The 22871-nt window shown below is 45.9% G+C and overlaps 2 protein-coding genes across 5 annotated transcripts in view; one reads left to right on the top strand and one right to left on the bottom strand.

The window, feature by feature from the left end:
- Positions 1-11470, bottom strand: part of CNOT6 (CCR4-NOT transcription complex subunit 6) — a 75972-nt gene extending 64502 nt beyond the window's left edge. The window contains exons 1-2 of one of the 3 annotated variants that reach the window (XM_075900499.1): positions 11318-11458; positions 8706-9078 (exon numbers count right to left, since the gene is read on the bottom strand). The gene's annotated coding sequence lies outside the window, so the exon portion shown is untranslated. Of the gene's footprint in view, positions 1-8705; positions 9084-11317 lie in introns of all 3 variants that reach the window. The other 2 variants (XM_075900498.1, XM_075900500.1) reach the window with 2 other exon arrangements.
- Positions 11471-12427: 957 nt separating this feature from the next.
- The window catches only part of GFPT2 (glutamine-fructose-6-phosphate transaminase 2), a 149482-nt gene continuing 139038 nt past the window's right edge, over positions 12428-22871 (top strand). The window contains exons 1-2 of one of the 2 annotated variants that reach the window (XM_075900489.1): positions 12428-12978; positions 17676-17752. The gene's annotated coding sequence lies outside the window, so the exon portion shown is untranslated. The remainder of the gene's footprint in view (positions 12979-17675; positions 17753-22871) is intronic. The other variant, XM_075900490.1, reaches the window with a different exon arrangement.

Raw genomic sequence — 22871 nt, 5'->3', positions numbered from 1 at the left:
GGGCTTCAGCCCTGCAAGGAGGAGGGACTAGGTCGGAGCTTCAGCCCCAAAGAAGGCACTTGCGTGGGCTCATGGCTTCAGCTGCTGCCTCTCCTCAAGGAGGTAAAGCAGAAACCCTTCCCTTTAACTCCCAGGTCTTTGCCAATAGCTTTCCCCACAGTGCTAACAACTGGGTGATGAAGGGAGGAGCCACTGAGGGAAAGAGTGACTCAAGCTCTTGGGACAGCACAACCTTTCAACTATGCCCACTCCCCCACCCCCCCGTTATGGGCAGCAGCCTTCTCTGGCAGAAGCTCCTAACCACACCACCATGCCACAGGGCAGATGTCCTGAGCTCTGTCCCACTCTGGTGGGTAGAGAATGGTGGGTGGGAAGAGCTCTAGGAGCTGCACTTAGGCTATGCTTCCACTGGAAAGATTTGGCAAAAGAATTGTTGACTAGGGACGCATGAGTGTAAACGACTAACCATTTAACTGATAAGCAAATGTTCATCGATTAATAGTGTCATTTACATTCAGCAAAACCTCCTCCCTGGGAGCTGAGCTGGGCGGGCAGGGGCTGGTGGACCTGCTCCCAGGGAGGCTTTGTTGCAGGCTCTGCAATATAAAATTCCAGCCGGGGTCAGGTCCCACTGGCTGACGCAGGCGCAGCCCTGCCCTGCTGCTCCCCACTCAGCCAGGGCTATTTCAGTCTGCCACAGTTGGCCATGAAACCAGTTATCCAATAAGCATACTGGTAAACCAAATGCTTACCGGGTAACCAGTCAGATCCCTATTTAGTATAAGAGGAAGACGACTTGGATGCAGATGACAATATGAGTGACAGGGACAGCAGCAAAGTGGCATTGCATTTGGCTGTCGCAGAGCAGCTGTGCAGAGGAGTGTCACTTTTGGAGTCGGGACACCAACACTGAGTGGTGGGATTGCATTGTCACAAAGGTGTGGTTACAGAACTTTTGGATGCATAAAGCAATCTTCCTGTACCTTTGTGCTGAGCTGGCCTCTGAACTGCGGCACAAGGAAACCTAAATGAGAGCTGCTCTCTCAGTAGAGAAGTGTGTTGCCATTGCTTTGTGGAAATTGGCAACTCCCAATTGCTATGGTTCAGCTGCAAATCAGCTCAGCAAATCAGTTTGGAGTAGGGAAGTCTACCGTTGTGGCAGCACTTATGCAAGCGTGCAGAGCAATAAATCACATTTCACTTCCCATCATCTCCCAGCAAGATTTTATTGATATCTGCATGTATGTCAATGCCCTCTTTGGACATAACACAGACCCAACCAGCTCACAGAAATACAGCCTCTGGGCATCCTGCATTGCTGTCCGCAGCCCCACCGCCAGTTGCAGGAGCAACTTCCTACGCCACCACTCACCCCACTGCAATACACAGCAACTCACTGTCCCAAGCCACTGCCGCCTCCCTCCTGGCTGCAACAGAGCAACTTACCCTACAACTCTTCCCTTGCTAAAAGCTCCATGTCCAGTTGCTGAGACTCTTCAAGACTTGAGAACAAATTCCCGGCGGCCTGCCGCACAAGTTGATCACATAAAGAGCCCCTCCTCCTCGTCTGCTTCCACCTCTTCATCAAGAGCTTCTGAATCTGGGTTATGTCCTGTTTCTGACTCTGTGCTATGGGAAGTGTCCACAGTATCCTTGGCTGTGGATATGGGATCCCCACCCAGGATTGCGTCCAGTTCTTCATAAAAACGGCATGTTTTGGGTGCAGCACCAGACTGGCTGATTGCCTCCTTAACCTTCCGGTACAACTGCAGAAGTTCCTTTATCTCGATCCTACCCCTTCACTCAAACAGCTCGGGAAACGTGACCATGCATGTTTCAGTTCCTATGGGTCATTTGCAGCTGTGACTGCTCTGATTCTTCACCCCACACACTGATGATAATATCCAAAAGCTCTGGGGTGCTCCAAGCAGGAGAGCATCTTGAGCAACAGCCACCCCTGTTTCCCTGAGGACCACTAGACAATGATCCAGACAGCAGGAAATGGATGTTAAAGTTCCTGGGGTTTGCAGGTGGAAGGGGAACATCTGTTTACGTGGCTGCAGAGCAAAGGACTTCAAAGGGCTGGCCAGAGTGATTTATCGGGCATTGTGGGAAATATCCGAGTTCAATAAACTCGAAAAAACTGAGTTTAAGCCAATGTATAGGCCTATAATACTACTGAACTAGAACAGTTTCTTGGGAGGCATTAAAACCTCATGTAAACATGTATTTAGTAGGGATGTGACAGTAACCGTTTGAACGGTTAACTGATAAGCATGAGCTGTATCAAAGCCTGCAACATGGACTGGCAGCTGGCTCCTTGGGAGCTGGGCCAGGAGTCGGGAGTGGCTTAAAAGCTGGCTCCCGGCACACACTGGCTCCCAGAGAGACGGCTGCCACCTCTGATACTGAGGCAGCAGGGTAGGAGTCAACTCCCGGGGAGCTGGGAAGCAGATGGGAGTCAGTAGGCACCAGGAGCCATCTTAAAAGCCAGTTTCTGGTGCACACCAGCTCCTGGGCAACCTGCTACCACTCCATGCTGCTGCATCTGTATCAGAGGCTGCAACGTGGGGTAGTAGCCAGCTCCCTGGGAGTAGGGTGGCAGGCAGGGGTCAATGTACACCAGGAGCCAGCTTAAAAGCCAGTTTCTAGTGTACGCCAGCTCCCAGGGAGCCATCTGCCATCCTGCGCGGCAGGCTCTGCAATACAAACCTTATACTGCAGAGCCTGCAATGCAGCCAGCTCCCCATGCACACTAGCTGCCAGCCCAGCTCCCAGTGAGCCTGCAGCATGTAACTTCGAAGATTTTTCACAATTACCTAATTAACCACTTTTTAACATCCCTAGTATTTAGCATAAGTTATAAAAAATTAGCTGATGTGTTTGCAACAGATCTTAAATATGTCGTATTTCCCAAATACCTCCAAGTACAGAAAATTATTACAGTTAAAAAAATAGAGTATCATAACATTTGCAAAATTCAATGAAAACATAATTTCTTGAAATAGGGAGCAAATACTGTATCACCTTACTCAGTAAAAAGTGAAAATGCCCTTTCAATTAGCCAGAGTTTATCAACTAAGAAACAAGGAAAAGCCACAAAAATATCTTTAAAAAAAATAACTTAGAACTACCAAGAGTCTAGGACTATGTCTAATTCAGAGACTAAGCCAGCACAGCTATGCTGACACAGCTGACTGTAGGACTTTTTCAATCAATGTAGGAACACTACCACCCTGAGCGACATGAGAAAAGCACTTTCCTTTTCACATAGCTGCAGCCGCACTTAAGGTTTTATTGGCATAGCGCTATCAGTTAGGAATATGGTCTTTTTTTCCACATCCCTGACTTACAGCGATATGCTGATACAAGTTTTAAGCATGGCCCAAGCCTAGTTTTTATCTGCCCACTCATTCATGTAAAAATGATCAGAAGCTGGATGAGCCTGATCATAACATTTTGTTATAAACCATGCTATATTACATTAAACCTTCTTCATTTTTAAATATTATTAGAGCACATTAGTGGTAATGAAACAGGTAACATTCTAACCAGAGTATCACTGCTTGAAGATGGCAGCACAATAGACCAACATTCCCTGAAAGCTGTGAGCTTGTGCAGTCGCTCAGGAGCAATTCAAACGCTGCTCAGCTGGTTAGCAGAGTGCCCATGACTAGGTTATTTGTTTCTACTGCCTGTGCACATGTCAGTGCCCATAAAAAATTATTCTGCACGTGGAAGGAAAAAAAATCCACACATGGAAAGAAGAAATTAGAGGGAACATTGTAATAAACTAAGACCATCAAGGTAATAACATGGTAAAATGTTATTCAATTTCCTTACTTTAAATGCGGAGTTCCACACTCTCACACAGTTAAATATTCCCAAATTACAGTACTAGAAATCCATGTAGCCCATATCTTAATTTGCATCCACATGACCCTTCTCCCTTGGGTTAAGCCACCTCTCCCTTCTGCACTGTAACTAATAGACCCATTTTCTCATGCAGAATTAAAAAAAACAAAACCTATTGCAGGTTTTGTGAACTGTCAAATGAAAGCATTAGATGTGTGACCAAATTTACTACAAGAATAACTATGTGTCAAAATTTTATTTACGAAAGCCTGTTTGAGTTATGAGGGGGAAAAACGTAAGAAAAACATTCAAAATGTAAACAACCCAAAAATGTTACAAGTTTGTATAATCTCAAACTTTCTTAAAATAACCTTCTCTAGCTTAACTCTACAACTGCAAAACTGTCGAACAAAGAATTTTGGTGACAGTTAAATGGACATTAATGGTCAAAGCTGGACATGAATAATGTCTTGATCTTAGCTATAAAGGGGCTACTGTGGTTTCCCCACCTAACGTGGCAGATGATGTACATCAAGGATGGGCAACCACAAATAGTGAATGGGCTACATGAGTGGCCCTTCTTCATCTTAGTGGGCCACAGCAGCCCACAGCCAACTGGGGTTCCACCTGAGACTCTGCAGTCATTCTGTCTGCCTCCCACCACTTTCAGAGCATGCAAATCACCTGATTTGTGCTCCACCTCTGCCCTCCCAGAGCTGGAATGCTGTGAATGAACACCTGGTATTGTGGCATGGTGCAGCATGCTAAATAATCCCCTTTCACATCAACAACCTGATGCCAATAAACCCTTCCTACTTCCAACTAGCTTAGTCTGCTGTCTTTCCCCTAGTGCAGGGGTGGGGAACCTAAGGCCCTGGGGCCAGATGAGGTTTAGGGCCTCCCTCACCATTCAGGAGCCCGTGCTAACACTACAACTCCCTTCCCCCATTGCCTCCCCACAGCCCCGCCCCCCACTGCTGTTTACATTTTTTATGCTTCTTGGCCACTGCCTGGCCCCTTCTTGACAGCGCCACCAAATCCCATGATCTTGGCCAGCCCTTTCACAGAAGTTTTACAAAAGGGAGAAGTGAGCTCCGAGTAATTAAAAAAAAAAAAAAAAAGGAGCTTTCATGCAGACATCTCACTGACAGTTGCCAAAACTTCTTAAATAAAAAAAAATAAAAAATCACAAAGCTTTTTTGGAGTTAAAATTATTAATCTCTTAAAAACTGCAGAAAGCATTTTAAGAGCTTCTGATATGGGACCTCTGTGCATTTATAACATACATTTCTGAGGCTTTAACTCAACTGCAGAAATTCACTTAACATGGAAACTATGTGCATGTTGTGTACAAAAATACGTGCCAACTTTCCATAATAAGTGGACTTTCATAGCCTAAATAAAATATGGGGCCTTATAATAAATGCTATGATTTAAAATGCTAATAATCTTGCATGATATCTATTCATTGATCACATCTCCAACTGTGAAGCACTAAAACTGGATTAGGGAAAGGAATGCAAACGAGTACATTAGGTAGAGCTAGACCAAGGGAGGGCAATAATTTTTTACTTGTGCCAATTCTGAAATTTTTGAAGAGGCGCCAGGCTGCCCTAGAAGGGATGGGGCCTCAGGCAGAAGGGACAGGTCCAGGACACTTCCATGCTCCCCCATCCACAGACCCTGATTGGTCTGGGGATGTTGGGAGTATGCAAAATTTTTGAAACCCTCCCCCCCAGAGAACCACCAGCTGTTCTTAACAGCTGGCAGTTCCCTCTAGGTACCCGTGCCCCTGGCAGTGGGAGGAGACTTCACTCATTCCCTCCTGCTGCCCCCAGGTTAATCAGGGCCTGGGGAGGGGGAACATGTGAAGTCTCTGGCTCCCTGCCCCTGCCCTGCAAGGGAGCTTTGCACTTAGAGTCAACTGCCAGCTGAGCAGCAGCTGTGAATTTAAGTGCTGAGCCCCTTGCAGGGCAGGAGAAGACTTCATGCACTCCCTTTCGCCCCAAGCCCTGACTGGCCTAGGGTAGCATGCAAAGTCTCCTCCCATCCTACCCCCATCCAGCAAGGAGTGTGTGGTGCTTAGAAGAACTGCACCCTTTGCAGGGTGGGAAGAGACTTTGGATGCTTCCTCTCCCCGCCCTCAGAACAACCAGGGCTTGGGGGGTGGGGGCCAAGCATAGAAGCACCACATGCTCTCCTCCCCCCCCCCCCCTTCCAGGTCAATCAGGGCTTGGGGGAGCATGTGAAGTCTCCTCCCACTCTGCCAGGAGCGCAAAATGCTTAGAAGCACCATGCACTTCTTGCAGGGTGGGGATAGGGCAGGAGGAGACTCTACGTGCTTCCCCCCGCCCCAAGACCCTGATTGGCCTGGGGGCGGGAAGAGTGGCAGGGCCTTGGTGCATCGGATCAACTCGCTTTGCGGGCCACTTCCAACCCGCCAAGAACCTTTCGCCCACCTCTAAGCTAGACTAACCAATGCAGAGGTTCAGTTTGAGTCTACTCTTGTGTACCTTAGTATGAATTAGGGATATAATAAAGTAGTCAATTAACTGATTAGCAAAAACGCATAGGTTAATGCTATAGACTACACACATCCCTCCCGCCCCCCACACACACGCCAGTAAATTTAGCAGACTGGCCAGTAGTGTGGCTTAGTCTTGGTTTGAAACAAGTCTGGGACCTACCCTGCTGCAGCTCTGCATTAAAAGTGTATTAGGAGCCAGGCGGGCAGGCAGCCTGGCTCATTTCCAGCTCACTCCGGGTCTGGGAGCTCAGATCCTACCTACACAGGCAGGTGACCAGCAGCAGGTCCATGAGGGGATCTGATTTTTAAACTGACTCCCCTCATGGACCAGCTCTCTTCTGGCACCCTGATACAGAGGCAACAGTGCAGAGTGGCAGGGGGCTCCTCAGGAGTGAGGCTGGAGCACACTGGGTGCCAGCCCCACCCCCAGGGTGTGTCTAGACTACATGGCTCCGTCGACGGAGCCATGTAAAGTAGTTTACCCCACACAGTCAATGAAGCAGGGATTTAAATAATCCTCACTTCATTAAAATAAAAATGGCCACCGCACTGTGCCGACAATCAGCTGATCTGGCATAGCGTGGCAGTCTAGACGCGGCTCGGTCGACAAGGGAAGCCTTTGTTTCACAAGGCATAACGGAGCGGTCGACAAAGGCTTCCCTTGTCAACCGATCCTCATCTAGACTGCCGCGTTGTGCCGGATCAGCTGATTGTCAGCACAGCGCGGTGGCCATTTTTATTTTAATTAAGCGAGGATTATTTAAATCCCTGCTTCATTGACTATGTCGGGTAAACTACTTTACATGGCTCCGTTGACGGAGCCATGTAGTCTACACGCACCCCCAGGGACTATAGATTAGTCAACTAACTGATAAGAATTCTTGAGGCTACTCGACTATTCAATTAACCGATATTTAACATCCCTAGTATGAATGTCAAAATTACATAGCTTCCATGTCAAAAGATTTTACAAGCATTATTTAATCTAGCCTAAAAACTCCCTTCTGGAGTACATAGTTTATTCTCATGTTAAAATTTTTAAAAAAACAACCCACCATGTGACCCAGGCAAGGTTTGACTATGAGAGAATCATGAATGAAACCCAGATCTCGGGACTGTCTGCTGCCTGAACTACAAGGCTATTCTCATTAGATTTTAAGGCTTCAAGTATTTTCTTCTCAAACTGAATCTATGTCAATACAAAATGTTACCTTTGAATATTAACATTGGTCAACTGTAAAAGAAAAAAAATATACAGAACAAAGGAAATCTACGGGGAAAGCAATTACTTATGTAATAGTATGTATACAATCCTATACGCTAAAGAAAAAAATGGAGCCTTCTTTCAGAAATAACCCACTCAATCAGCCGGGCTGTCTGGACCAGTAATGTCAAGGTACCCATGATTTGTATGCATCACCAAAATTACATGACAAGATGAACAACAGAGTACTTGTAAATTACTATATTCTGCTGGCAGAGAAAACAGCACACAAGCTCTTGGGCACAGGGGCTATCTTTGGCTTGTATTTGTACAAACCTAAAACAATGGGGTTCTGCTTTATGACTGGGAATCCTAGGCATTATAACAACACTATGATAATATCACATGTTGCACTATGAACAAAAGTCTTCATTTTCTTTGGTTTTGTAATAGAAGGTTTAGCAGCTGTTGTTTTATATACACTGCAAGGTCTTATAAAGTGATAGTAGTGCCTAATGCATTATGCTGGCTACTGCGTGCCATATAACAGCAGCACTAAAGCTTTGCTGCTCTAGGGGAAGCAGTATAGCCACTCTTTGTCCACAAGAGAGTTCTCCCACCAACAAAACCAAACCAGCCCTAATGAGGAGTGGTATTTTTGTTGGTGAAAGATGCTCTTGTGCCAGCCAAGGCTGTCCACACTGGCACTTTTCATTGGTAAAACTTTTGTCCATCAAGGTGTATTTTCTTAACACCCCTGCGTGACAGAAGTTTTACCAATGAAAATGCAGTGTAGACAAAACTTCAGAGGGATGTTAAACTTATTCAGGTGAGGTGACTTTATTGGGGGGCAGGGAGGGGGCAAATCTTGGATTTTTTTTAACTTTGGAGGCATTTCTTCCAGTTTTCCAAGCTGTTTTCTCCATTTTAAACAGTACATTGGATTTACTAATCATTTTTTTTCTTCCTCACTCCTAGAATATCCAGATCTTAATATTTTTACTTCTCAACATTTACCACTGTGAACCCAGTTTAACAAGGCTTCTTCAAACTTGGAAACACTACATTTTTTTTCAAAAAAGAAAAGATCCGATAATATAAAATACCGAAAGTAGTTACCTGCCCATGCAGTATTATAGTCTCATCTATCTTTATATTTCAGTTCTTCCTCTAACATTCAAGCAAAGTAAACAGCCTGTACACATCAAGGATGCACCCAGCGTTCAACTTCAATATGCAAACAGAAAAAAGATGCATAGTAGTCTCCTTTTTATAAATGGACTGATCCAAGCGATTCAAGTGGAAAGTGAATAAAGCGTAAATCCAAATGCGAATGGCTCCATTTCAGTAATAGCGTGAATAAACCCCCACAGAAGGCTTCATTGCTAGCAGCAAACTCCAGAGTCCAGATGAAACAGCAGGAAGAACACAGGGCAGATAATCCTGTAAAATTACCCCAGTGGAAATGTTGATAAATTCCCAATTACGAGACCTGCTCTAGGATGAAAAAAATGCAAGATACAATAAAATTACCAATCAACACTTGCAAACCTACACACATAAACCAGACAATTACCACCGGTATTCCTACATTCTTTGATTTTTTTTTTATCTGATACTCAACTCAGTGAAATTCAAATAAATAAAATAACCTCCTGAAACTAAACAAAGGAAGAACTGAACAACCATTACTGGTTATAAATCAATTGCCTTCCTAGAGTGTCATATTCAAGCAATTCTTGTCTCTACATTACTAATATATTTTAGATCAAAAGAACTTGAGCCATTTTTCTGCCCCCCCCCCCCCCCATATTAAGATTGGATGGGACAATGAAGCCAGTTTCACAAGAATTTTTTTTTTAATTTACAGACATTATTGATCAGATTATGTAAAATCTTACCTCTAAAAATCTCAATTTTGAGCCAAATACAGGAATTGGCATGTAACAGGTTTGCTAACCTCACTAGTGGGAAACACAGCAACTTAAAATTCTTCACATTTGAAAGCATGTAGTGTAGCGAAAAATAGATCTAGCATCTAGTTCACAACTGCTTACTTCCTACATGTTTGTCTCAGAGTCTGACAAATACAATAGCAATCATTCTCCAAACCGTCAATTACAAAAGTAATTGCCTGCTCATGAGCTTAGTAACCCTATCAATTGGATATTATTATAATTTCCATGATTAACGACATACACACATTTTTTCATATAACAACACTGCATAAACTTGTCTTTGGAGTATGTTTCCCAGTTCCCCATTGTTTACGCCCTACATGTGTGTATCCCAGTGTCTCATTGGCCCAACCACTTATCTGCATGTCACCACAAGTCCTGCCCTCCCCAGTCATTTCATTGGACAGCAGGATTGACAATCACCCTCTAACACTCTTCCTTTCTACTTCAGATAGATCTAAGCAGTTGCTGCTGTGGCCTCCTTATTGCCAGCTAGGCCTCAGTTTTCAGACTATCAGCAGCAAATGAAAGGGGAGGCTTCTCTCGGAGCAGAAAACAGATTTTGTTTACAAACCAATTTTGCTTGTTCACAAAATAAGACTTACAAAAAGAAATACATCAGCTTTAAATGAATTCAAGTCTCTCAATGCAGAGGGGTAGGCTGATGGAAAATTGTGGTCTGAATGTAGATGGTCAATTATCATACTGATGTCATTTCCTTCTGTCTTCATGTTTAATTATTTTAAACTCAATTACACAGGAAAAACGCTTTTAAACTTCCAAATGCCATTATACTAATTTCAAGTCCATTGTCACTGCCTCTTAATTGCTTTCTCAATGCGTGTAAGCCTTTGAAACGAGAATAAACCTACTTCCTCTGAAAGAAGCCCCCACCTTTCCTCTCACTGCAAAACCACCCTAATATAATTACTTTCTAAATGCCAATAAATATGGGGTACAATAAGCTATTGAGGGAAGGAGGCCCTTTGCCTCTGGGCTCTCTTATTCTGTGGATAAGCTTCCAGTCTAATTCCTCTTGAAAAGAAGCCCCATTTCATTCAAGAGTTTCTCATATCACCCACCCACTCAAGCCCCCTTCCTTCAGCGCCTCCCTGCCCCAGCTTCCAGCAATAATGCTTCTCCACCGTTTCTTCCCCTCCACAATGACATCCCCTCTCCTCCCTCAGGCCTGCTGCGAGAAATACCCCTTCCCAGCCTCAACTCCCCACCCCCTGGAGTATTAATCCAGCCCCCTGTTCCTCAGAGCAAAATCACTCGTCGCTTCCCCCCCCCCCCCACAAAGCCCCCACAGAGCTTTTTCCAAGGGATTAACCCCCCCCCCCCCAACTCAAATCAATACTACTTCTCAGGCCCCGGAGCAATACTCCCATTCACCCCACCACAGACCAAGAGGTCTCCCTCCCCCACAGCAATAATCCCCCCCAAATTCCCTAGCAATCTGCCCCCACCCAACCGCACCTTGGAACCAATACACCATTCTCTGCCCCCCACCCAGGGCACTTCTACCCCTTTGGCCCCCAACACAGGGGCGCCCGTGTGCCCCCCCCCAGTAATACTTCTTCCCCCCATAGCGGTGATACCCGCCCCCTCAAAGCAGCAGTACTCCCCTCCCCCAATCACCCCCCCCCCCCTCGGAGTAATAATACTCGCTCTTTCCACACACACCCCGCCCCGCAGGAATACGCCGCGAGACTCCTCCAACAAGAACCACCCCGCAGGGTAAAGCCCGGGGGTCCGCGCTCCTGCCCGTACCTGTGGCTGCAGCATCCCCGTCCCCCCGCCGCCCTCTCTCCGCTGCCTGCCTGGCTCTTTGTTTCCTGCCGCGGGCCGGACGGGAGAGCAGCTTCCCCCCCGCCTCCTCCCCCTTCTCCTCACACGCATTGAAAGCAAACAAGCATCATGGCGGCAGCGGGCAGGCCGCCCCCCCCCGCCCCAGCACCCCGCCCCTCCGCAGCGCCGCGCGCTGGGGCCGCCCACACTCACCGCACGCCGCGCGCGGCGTCTCTGCGGCCTGGCCGGGCCGCGCTCGGAGCGTCCCCACAGCCCAACGGACCGCGCGGGGGGGGAGGGCCTCGGGGATCTGGGGGGTCCGGGGGCCCTGGGGGGTCCGGAGGGGGGATGGCTGCGGGGGGGTCCGGAGGGGGATGGCCTCGGGGATCTGTGGGGTCCGGAGGTGAGATGGCTGCGGGGGGGGGGTCCGGAGGGGAGGTGGCTGCGGGGGGGTCCAGAGGGACCTGGGGGATCCGGAGGGGGATGGCCTAGGGGATCTGTGGGGTACAGAGGAGGGTGGCTGCGGGGGGGGGGGGTCTGGGGAACTTGGGGGGTCCGGAGGGGGAGGGCCTCGGGGATCTGTGGGGTCCGGAGGGGAGGTGGCTGCGGGGGGGTCCAGAGGGACCTGGGGGATCCGGAGGGGGATGGCCTAGGGGATCTGTGGGGTACAGAGGAGGGTGGCTGCGGGGGGGGGGTCTGGGGGACTTGGGGGGTCCGGAGGGGGAGGGCCTCGGGGATCTGTGGGGTCCGGAGGTGAGATGGCTGCGGGGGGGTCCAGAGGGACCTGGGGGGTCCGGAGGGGGATGGCCTAGGGGATCTGTGGGGTACAGAGGAGGGTGGCTGTGGGGAGGGGTCCGGGGGACCTGGGGGGTCCGGAGGGGGATGGCCTCGGGTTTCCGGAGGGGTATGGCCCGTGAGGTTTGGGGGAGCCCGTAGGGTTGCGGGGGGGGGGGTGGCTGCGGAGGTCCCTTGGTGTTCTGGAGGCGGGTAGCCCGTGGGGTTTGGGAGGAGGGTGGCCGCGAGGGGCCCATGAGGTTCCGGGGGGCCGCGGGGGTTTCAGAGGGGGTAGCTGCGGGGGGCTCGTGGGGTCCCAGGGCATGTTTGGAGGAGCATATTGGTGAGATCTGAGTAGCAGTGTAGTGCATGCAGTGGGACAGGGGACAGCATTGGTCAATGTGTATGGTTGAAAACAAGCTTGGACATAGCGTGTGGGGTTTGTAGGAGTGTTTTGGAGTAGGTAAAAAAAAGGTGCGGGATCACTGAGGAGTTGGGTGAACAGGTGGTGTGAAGGTGTTAATGGGGAAGTTGGAGGGTGCTGTGCACGAGTGGTTGAATAATTGGTAGAAAGGGACAAAAAAGCAAGTACATAACGAAAATATTATTAACACGTTAGCATTCTGGGAATGGGGAGATCAAGTAGTACTTGGCTGTAAAAAAGTTCCTGATATGAGGGCTAGAAAGAATATTGAACAGTATAAGGAACAAAGTATTTTATCAAAAAGTAATGACCTTAAAAGAAGTGTGTAAGTTCTTGTATACAAGAATGAGAAGTATGAGAAAGAAATCAACAAGGAAAATGGCCTATTTGCTCCCTGGATATACATTTGCTAGCATGATGCTGATTTTTCATTGGTGGCTTCTAGGTGAGCTATAACAACAGCGAGTTATCTGCAACGAAATGTATAACATTAGCAATTTATCTGAAAATTTTATTGCAGAGATGGGAAGCAATAAGAGGAACTAGTTAGCATAGACTTATCTGTTCAACTACGGGGAAGAATAGTATACAGCAGAGGTGGGGAACCTCAGGTTTGGGAGCTGCATGCAGCCTCCGGCTTGCCTGGATCTGTCTCCGGAGGTTCAGGGCCTCCCTCACCCAGCACTGGGGAGCCCATGCTGCCGCTCCAGCCCCCTCGCTGCCTCATCGCGGGGTTGGAGCACACAAAATCTACTAGTCTGGGTCCCACTAGGCTCTGGTGTGCAAGGAGAGTGTAGAGAGTCTCATTCCTCAACCAGGGACCACGTTTTTTTGGTTTGAGATTTTTTTGCTTCTCACTTGTGTGCGGCCCCTCCGACAGATTTTAATGTGGGTCAGTGGCCCTGACCCAAAACAGGTTCCCCATGCCTGCTCTAGATCCTCATATCCAGGCTATAGAATCATAGAATACTGGGAGGGACCTCAAGAGGTCATCAAGTCCAGAGGTTGTGGAATCTCCATTACTGGAGATATCTAAGTCTTGCAGGTTTTTTCAGCATTATACCTCTCAGATGCAGCATTTTCTATCCATCCAACTAAAATTCCTGTCCAAGCTCTCCTTATCTAGTCTTAGTCACTGAAACATTCTTCTGTCTGACTTTGACTAATGCAACTTTTGTCCTACTCATATCCATTCAGCATTGACATAAAGATCATTTTCCTAGCTTTTTCTTCTGACAAACCTTTTTGGACCCTTCCACAGGACCCACTTTTCCATTGCATGAAACATAAGCTATTTATCCTCACTTTGAACGCCCTTCATGGTCTACTCCTAACTTACAATCGTAGTCACTATTGAGATGTCAACGCCCGTCTCCAATCGGTCTACGATACCAGCTTCCATCACTCGTGTTAAATTTCCAAACAAGCATCTTCTGTGCTTTCTGTCATGCTGACCTCATGCTTGAGAGAAACATCAGCACAAGGATTATCCCTCTTCAAAGCCTTACTTAAAACTTTATCATGGTGTCTGCAAGAAACTTGATCAGTCAGGCTGCTGCTGTACTGTTTCTTTGTACTCCCGTCTGTCAGTCTGTAGCCATCTGTTGTGTTTTGTTATATGTAGGCCATATCTACACTAACACTCATGATGGCAAAACTTTTGTTGCACCTCAATGTGAAAAACACAGCCCTGAGCAACGCAAGTTTTGCCGGCATAAGAACTTATGTGCACAGCACTACGTTGGCAGGAGATGCTCTCTCACCAACATAGTTACTGCCATTTCTTGAGCAGGTTTTATTATCTAAATGGGAAAGCTCTCTCCCATCAGCATAACGTGGCTACATGAGTGCTCTTACAGCAGTACAGCCACTGTAACCTTGTAACTGTAGACATGGCCTTTACAGGATACAGGTTTGAGTGACGGGCAGGATGAGGGTGTTGTCCAGAAATGAGAGATTGAGTGACTATAGGTGTAGTGAAATCAAAATGGCCCAACATTGGTGTCATGACAGTGAAATGCTATTTTTATTATGCACCATTTGATCAGAAGAGATAACAAAAGATCATCATCATCATCATCCTGGAAGTACAGCCTGGGTGTGAACTAGGAAAGCTAGTAAGACAAAGCCTTCAGGTGTCTAAATTGAAGTAGAGGCATGTGACAAAAAATAAAGCAAATTGTAGTTCTGTGGACGAGGAACAAGATTGTTCTTGTGCAATATTATATGTTAAAAGAACTAGAAAGGGAGGGACTGTTCCCTTGCTTGCTTCTGAGCAATGCATATGATATTCTTTAAAAACAATGACCATACACTTATTACATATGTAATCCTGGTGAAAGACTTAGCAATCTTCACACTTGTAATAGAGCTAAATAAATGATTTCCTTCTTTGGCTCTATATTTTGGACTTAGTCATGGTATATTTTAGGCTTCTGTATATGAAAGCTGGTTTTTTTGCTCCACCTCATGTAACATCACTTCTCAAAATGTTTTCTGATAACCAGCTACCCCTTCAGATATTAATAGTCACACATACTTAAGTTGTTAATACTTTTTAGAGTAAATATGGCCTTAATGGAATGTATCCGTCTGTCTGGAATTCATTTTCCAAAAGGAATAGTAAGTCTTCAAATACATAATGGGTTTTCCCAAGAATTGTTACTTATCTAGGAGGAGTCAGTTGTTCATAGCTCTTTAGCCTGTGGGAGATTGCATACCTGGGGTCTGATACAGGTACTGGGATATAATGTGTGGAGTCTTTCATATTTAGGCAGTATCTTGCAAAGTTAGGTGATGACCAAAAGTTCATTATCTAATATCTGCCTTAAAAATGTTGACATTGCAAAAACATGTGTTACTTGGTAGAGATGTGAGTGACTAGTCGACTGCCTGATAAGCAGGGCTTGACAATCTCTGTAATATACTCGCCCGTTGTGAGTAGATTACATCCCGGAAGAGCTGGGTTCAGGCGATCTGCGCATGCGCAGAACAATCTGTGCAGAACGCCGAACAACGCGGCTTGGCAAGCCCTGCTGATAAGCAAATCTAGTTTCTCTTCACCACCACCACCACCCTGCTGCCTCTATCAGAGAGAGGCAGCAAGGGGGGGAGCAGGAGCCGGTGCTGGGGGGAAGGAGCGGCAGAGGCACAGTGGGGAAACAGCATGAGCAGGGACTTGTGCCAGGTTCTGACTGCGGCACTCCTGCTTTTGAAATGTAGCAAGAGCCCCACTACTCGATTAGCTGAGTAGTTGAAATTTAACATCCCTGTTACTTGGCCCACCTGTTGATCTCAGTAGAGCTCAAAGACCATGAATGGACAATGGAACCCTTTTCACTCTGGTGTTGCTCCTCCAGAATAGGTAAATAGCTGGAGCAATGTGGGAAAGCTGATATTTCCATTACCCTTGTCCTTGTTCATAGATTATACCAAGTCTCCTGAGTTACAGACGCTATTTTTTCACACGTATTAAAAATAGATAGGGAAATGATCCAGTGATTTTTGCCCTGATCATTTCAAATAGAGACCAATTAGCAAAGTAAATTTTGGATCAGGGCTACTCAACATGTGGTCCATGGGCCATATGCAGCCGGCAGCCTGTTTGTTTGCGGCCTGCAGCACAGTTTGGGTTTATGTGGGGCTAAGCATGCGACAACACGGGTGGAAGCCAAAACAAAAAAGTAGTCAATATAATGGTCCTCTGTTGATAAGCATTTTAGTAGTTAAATTCCTGGACTCTCGTTGCTTATTTAAAGTGCTGTCATATGGGTGGAAATCAGGTAAATATTGCATTTTTGCAGAACTCGTGTAGTGTGGCCCCTGGGGTTTCCAAAGTTAAGTAGCGCTGTTTTAGATGATTGAGGACTTTGACCATCAGAAGAAGTAATTATAAAATGCTCGTAAAATTCACTGTGCTGTACTACTGTTATTGTATGCTATACAGTGGTCTCAGACTTGTAGTTCAAGGTAGGGATACTAAATGTAGTTGAATCAACTAATCATCCAGTCGATGGATTTTCCATTGACTATTCCAGTGTTTCCCAATTTTATTTGGACATGGAATCCTTAGGGTTTCCTTAAAAAAAACCCGCTACTGTGTTTCATCGAGGGAGGGTGGGGGAAAGGCCCCACTGCTGCGTTTCATCAAGCAATACAAACAAACAAAAAAAGAGCCCCGGCGTGGCTGTTTCTTTAAGAGGGGGCAAGGGAGTGGCGGCTCTTTGCAGAACCCTTGCTTTCGCTTCGCGGAACCCCAGGATTCCACAGAGCACCAATTGGGAAACACTGGACTAGTCAATTAGTTGGTAAGTGTGGGAGCCAGCAGGCTTTTAATACATTTAAAAACAGAGGCATGTCTGGCACTGGTCATGAGCCAGCAATCAGCTGATTCCCGGCTTGCACCCGATCCCCAGTACACCCCTGCGCCCCTCGGAGATGGTACTGGAGGGAACTGACTTAAGCCGGCTCCCACAGGCTCCTGCTCCCCCACTTGCTGCCTCTGATAGAGGCAGCAAGGTGGGGGGAAGCAACAAGACTATCCGATAAGCTTTTGCTTATCGGATAGTCAACTTGTCACTTACATCCCTAGTTCAAGGTGCAGCAAATTAGCATACTCCAAGCTTTGTTCTAATTCGCATTGATTCTCTGGTGATTTTTTTATTAGGCTATAAAGCAAACAAACAAAAACATTTGTTCAGAGATTCTGAAGTAGTTGATACCGTTGACCTCAAGAATGTAATTTTTTTAACAGTCAATTTGATTTTGCGGTTGATATTTCAGAGTAGAACAAAGACAGCTACATATTTTTCCAGGAACTCTTATGGTATACTGAATTTCCTGCCCAAGATCGCTCTTGCTCATTTGTACATGTGATTAACTTTTGCTCCATGTAAGTGTCATTAGAACTGTAGCCAAGCAAACATTTGAACAGATGGTTGGTGACAGTATTAACTTTCTGCTCTGGATGTTTAATGAGATCTGAGATTGTAACATGAGGTTCTTTCATTCTGACTGTCTCACATGGCAGATATAGTATATGAGAGTGTGCTTGTTGCTCAAGGTTATAGTAGATTCATCAGTCAAAAAAAAGGCCTTCCCATTAATCTTTTATCTGCTCAGAAACCTTTTTTTATATTTCAGGAGCAATGTTGTTACATGGAATAACATTCCTGATTTCAGGCCAGCAGGATCCTGAAGCTTAAAAGGGTTAAATTAATGTAAGAATTGATTGTTTTGCTTAGACCGGTTGTATTTGTTCCATTGTATGAGATTTTGTTCTCATTAATTTATGTCTAGTGTTTCAGAAGGAAAACAATTAATTGGTTCCCATGTTCTCTATCATACCCACATCTGCTTAAGGTTGCCCAATCCCTCCCATTGTAAGACTGTTTTTGCTTGCTTATAACTTTACCAAACCATTACCATTAGAGCTGAAATTTTCCATGCTGTAGATCTACTTCAGGCTGAATATTTTTGGAAAGTTCAGAAAAAAATAGTTAGACATTTCTGAGAACAAGGTTAGGGGAAAGCGTTTTGCTTGTGCTAACAAATTTTAAAACTGTTTTTAAGAAGCTGTAGTACCTCTGTGCTTTTGAGGAGGAGTATAATATTCTGCAGGGGGGTGCTTTTGTGACTGAGATGTGTAGTGTTCGCTTTTCCTCAAATTCCCAGTTTTGGCCAAAATTATAAACCTTTGAAAAAATCTGTTTGACTCTGCTAAGTAGAGACTTGCTTGTTCACTAAATTGATAGATTTCAAGGCCAGAAGAGGGACAGTTATGATTATCTAGTATGATCTGTATAAGACAACCCATAGATCTTCCCCAAAATAATTCTCTCTAGAGTTAATCTGCCCTTTGTATGCTCAGGGCTCTTGATTGCAGATCACATGCACCATCCTCACAGAGAGACTGAATGCCCTCCAAGACAGGGCAGGCAAAATATGGCCTGCAGTTCACATCTGGCCCGCCAAGCCATTGGATCCAGCCTGTAGCCCACCGGGAGCTTTGGGCAAGTTCCTTGCCTGCCACACCCCCTCACGCTGCTCAGAGCAGCTGGCTGAGGGTGCCGTGTGCTTTTCTGAGCTCCATGAGCTGGGGAAAGGGCAAGAAGGTTCACACACTGCCCTCACTCCCAGTGCAATCTTCCAGCTCCCATTGCCTAGAAACTGGCCAATTAGAGCTCCCTGGATTGTGTTTGCAGGGCAGGAAGTGCATGAAGTACCCCCCTCCCAGCACTCGCGGCACTCATAGAAACACATGGCCCCTGCAGCCGGCCACTTTGAGCCTGCCTGAGGGACCAGCGGGGCTCCTGGCTGGGAGCCACTTAGGAAACCGCCTCCCAGTCAGAGCCTGTACCTGGCACCTCAACCCCTCCTTCCCCCCCAAAACTGTCTCTCCCCCCTCCTACATCCCTACCCCAGGTCATAACCCTAATCTTCTGTTCTGCCGCTCCTGCACCCATGCCTCCTCTCAGACCCAGTACCCCAATCACCTGCCCCAGGCCACAACCCAAAACCCTACACCTGCTCCTTCACCTCTGACCCAGGTCACAACCTCCTCTAAGATTCTGTACTACCTCCTGCATCCCTCCTCCAGGTCAAAGTCCTCCCTGCACCCATACCCCCTCCTAGACCCTGTACCCCAATCCCCTGCCCCAGGTCAGAACCATCTCCTTCACCCAAACTCTCATACCTCACACCCCCTCCTACACCCTAGTCTCCTACCTGAGCTCCCTTCTGCACCCAACCTCCATCGCCGACCCTGCTCCTCCTCCATTGATATGATGGAAGTGTGTGGCCCCTTGACCATTTACCAAATTCTTGGAGTGGTCCCCCATCAGAAATCATTGCCTCCCCTGTTCCAAGTTATGGCAGTGGGGGCTGAGTGGCGCTTGTGCCTCCTAGCTCCTGAGAATTGCTGTGGCGTTTAACGGAGCCACGGTGGTTCCCCCTGACTGTCCCTAGGCAGTGCAGAGGAGAAAGAAGAGCTTGTCTGAAACACAGGGTGGTGAATGAGGCAGAGGGGGAAAAGAGAAGCAGAGATGGGCAAGAGGGAATGAGCAGGAATAACTTAAGTGGCAGAAAAGAGTACTGTGGATCTAAGCATCCCAACATTACTGATGAGACAAATGGGGGGGGATCATGTGGCTCCACATGATAGTAGATGTTCTTTGCTTGCTTTCTAAAGACTTTGGTGTAATTTCCTATGTTTAAAAAAAATCAACAAATAGAATTGTCAGGCTTTAATGATGAGATCACATGCTCTTTTTTTTAAACAGTAACCCTGCTTCGTGTCGTGCACCAGATTGATTGTGCTTTGAGAATGAATCTGGATTGTATAGTGATTGTGGCTGTTATCTGTACAACTCCTTCACTAGTTGCAGAAGTTGGACAGCATGTAGTGAATGAGGCAGGAGAGAAAGGAAGGCCTTATGCTTAAGGCAGTTGATTGCCTGCTTGGAGAATTGGACTTGATCCCTGCCCTTGCCACAGAGTTCCTATGGGATGTTGGTCAAGTCACCTTGACCAACGTTTTACAGGCGGTTACTGTGTTATTCTCTGAGCATCCAAGTGGAGAGACCAAGGGTCTGATTTGTGGAAAAGCTAAGCACTTAGAATGGCAACTGAGTTCAGTTGCATTGCTGCTCTGTAATATAAAGTACCGTAAAATACAAATTATTCTGGAAAATTAGTTCTTACTCCAACTGGGTACCCAAAATTAGTTGGCATTTGACAATTTTGGCCCTAATTTCTGTGTCCTGTTCCCTCTATGTAAAATGGGGGTAACAAGACTAGGAATAGAGAGGTAGCCGTGTTAGTCTGATCTTGCTAAAACAGAAGGGAAAACTATGTAGCACTTTAAAGACTAACAAGATGGTTTAATAGGTGATGAGCTTTCATGGGCCAGACCCACTTCCTCAGATCGTATTCTGAAAGAGAATTGGCATGACCATCTATACCAAAGGAATACAATGAAAAAAGTGAACACATTATTAAACTGACAAATCAGATTTAGTACAGAAGGTGGGGAGAGAGAGGGAGGGAGAAAATAGCTTTTTATGAGTCAATGAATGGCTAATCAGGGGTGATAAGTGGGGAAGCTATCTTTGAAATGGTTAAGGTAATTAGCATCTTTGTTGAGGCCCATTTGTAAAGTGTCACATTTAAGCATGAAATAAAGTTCTGAAGTTTCCCTCTGTAATCTGGTGTTAAAGTGTCTTTGAAGTAAGATGAGTGTAGTAAGGTCGTTAAGGCTATGTCCAGGTAGGTTGAAATGAAAAGCAAATGGTTTTTCCTTGTGAAGATGTCTGATGTCTGATTTGTGGGCATTAATTCTTTGGCGAAGTGTCTTGAGAAGTCTGTCCAATATACATAGCAGAAGGACGCTGTTGGCACATGATGGCATAAATTATATTTCCGGATGAGCAGGACTGTGTGTTCTTGATCATATAACTGACATGGTTAGGTCCAGTGAGGGTGTCGCCAAATATATTTACTCTGGTGATGAAGATAAATAGAAATATTGAATAGTTGCCTATTCAGTGAGCACCATCCATTCTGTGCACTGAATAAAGTACGGGTTCTGCTGGAAAAAATAGTGTGTGATCATGTAATTTAGAACTATTACAAGGTGTATCTGCCAGGGGGACTGAATTAAAGAACCTTCATTTTCACATTTCTTAACCCTTTGAATTCTTTATTTTGTAACTTTAATGTTTTTAACTTAGGGATTTTTGAGGGAGTGTATATAAATATAAGATAAATACATCAAGTTTAACATAAAGTCTCAAAAGAGTAAGAGCTACCAGCTATTTCTTTCCAAAATTTACTGTGCTATATATATATGAAAATCACCATAAACAGGCAGGAATTTCTAAATCCTTTTAATCAGTTACAGATGCCAATGCTGACTTCTACCACCATCTTAGATGTGTGCATGTACTGTCTTAAGATCACTGTTATAATGACCCGTTACTGCAACTGTCACAGTTTAGAGACATATATTAAATCTTATTTTTCTCCTGAAAGCTTCTAACGCTAAGGAACATTTACTTGATAATGCTATCTGGTATATCTGTTTCCACTATACAGCCGGTTCCCAAGTTGCGAATGGTCGAGTTACAACCATTTGCATTTACGACCAAAGCTCCCATGAAGCGGTCGTAAAGGTAGTCCCCGAGTTAGGAACGCGACCCGCGCTTACAAACAGCGTGGTCGCTATGTAACTCAGTGGGGTCCAAGTTAGGAACTGATTGAATTACGGCCAATTGTTTGGTCCATAACTTTTTCGTAACTTGGGGAGAGGCTGTACTGTAATATCAAAGCATTAACCAGTGTTTCTCAAAGTGGTCTGTGGACCCACTCCAAGGGTGCATCTACACAGCACCCTAAACTCGAAATAAGATATGCAATTTGTGCTATGTAAATTGCGTATCTTATTTCTAAACTATTTTGAAATAGCTTATTTTGAAATTTGGCGCATCTACACAGCACCAGATTTCAAAGTAACATGCTATTTCGAGCCATCTCTTTTCCTTCATGCAATGAGGTTTACCGGATGGCGAAATAGTGCACCTGTTATTTGGAAAAATATTTCAAAATAATGGGCAGCTTGTGTAGACATACCCTGAGAAAGTAGCTACCGACCTGCTCCGCTTTGTTTACTTACCAGCTCCCGTTGGCTATTTTTTGCCATTTGCAGCCAAGGGGAGCTGCAGGAAGCAGCAAGGTCACACTGCTTCCTGCTGCTCCCATTGGCTGCAAACAGCAAACCACAGCCAATGGGAGCTGCGAGCTTCCGTGGCTGCAGAGCCAGTAAGTAAACTAACCAGAACGGCCAAGTAGTAGCTTTCTCAGATTGTGTCCGCAGACCACTTTGAGAAACACTGCGATAGAAAGAAAGTCATTGTGCTTTTTTACTCTTCTTTCCAACTTGCAGTCACATCTGAATACCTTCAAGAAGCTGTATGTCATATTAAATGTACTTCTGTAATTTCCTAACTACAGATTACACTCCACTGTAACAGATTTTGTCTTAAGGGTCTCTCTCCCCAATTCATTCATTCTTTTTTTTTTAAACAGATGACCATTCCATTAAGGCCAGGGTGGGCAAATCAGGGGCTGGATCCAGCCCCCCAAACACTTCTTTCCAGACCGCCCAGTTGATTAGCTGACCATGCATACTTACAGCCAGCAGCTTGTGTTCAGCCGTTCCTCCCCCCAACTTGACCTGTCCTGCAACTGAGCTGCTCCCAGGATGCTTCTGTTAGTTGTGCGGTGGGAGTGCTGAAGTCAGTGTGTTCCCCTGTCACATACCACATCTCTGCAGAGCAGGGG

The sequence above is a fragment of the Pelodiscus sinensis genome, chromosome 17, assembly GCF_049634645.1.
Source record: "Pelodiscus sinensis isolate JC-2024 chromosome 17, ASM4963464v1, whole genome shotgun sequence".
Lineage (NCBI taxonomy): Eukaryota > Metazoa > Chordata > Testudines > Trionychidae > Pelodiscus > Pelodiscus sinensis.
This window is presented reverse-complemented; position numbering and strand designations above follow the sequence as displayed.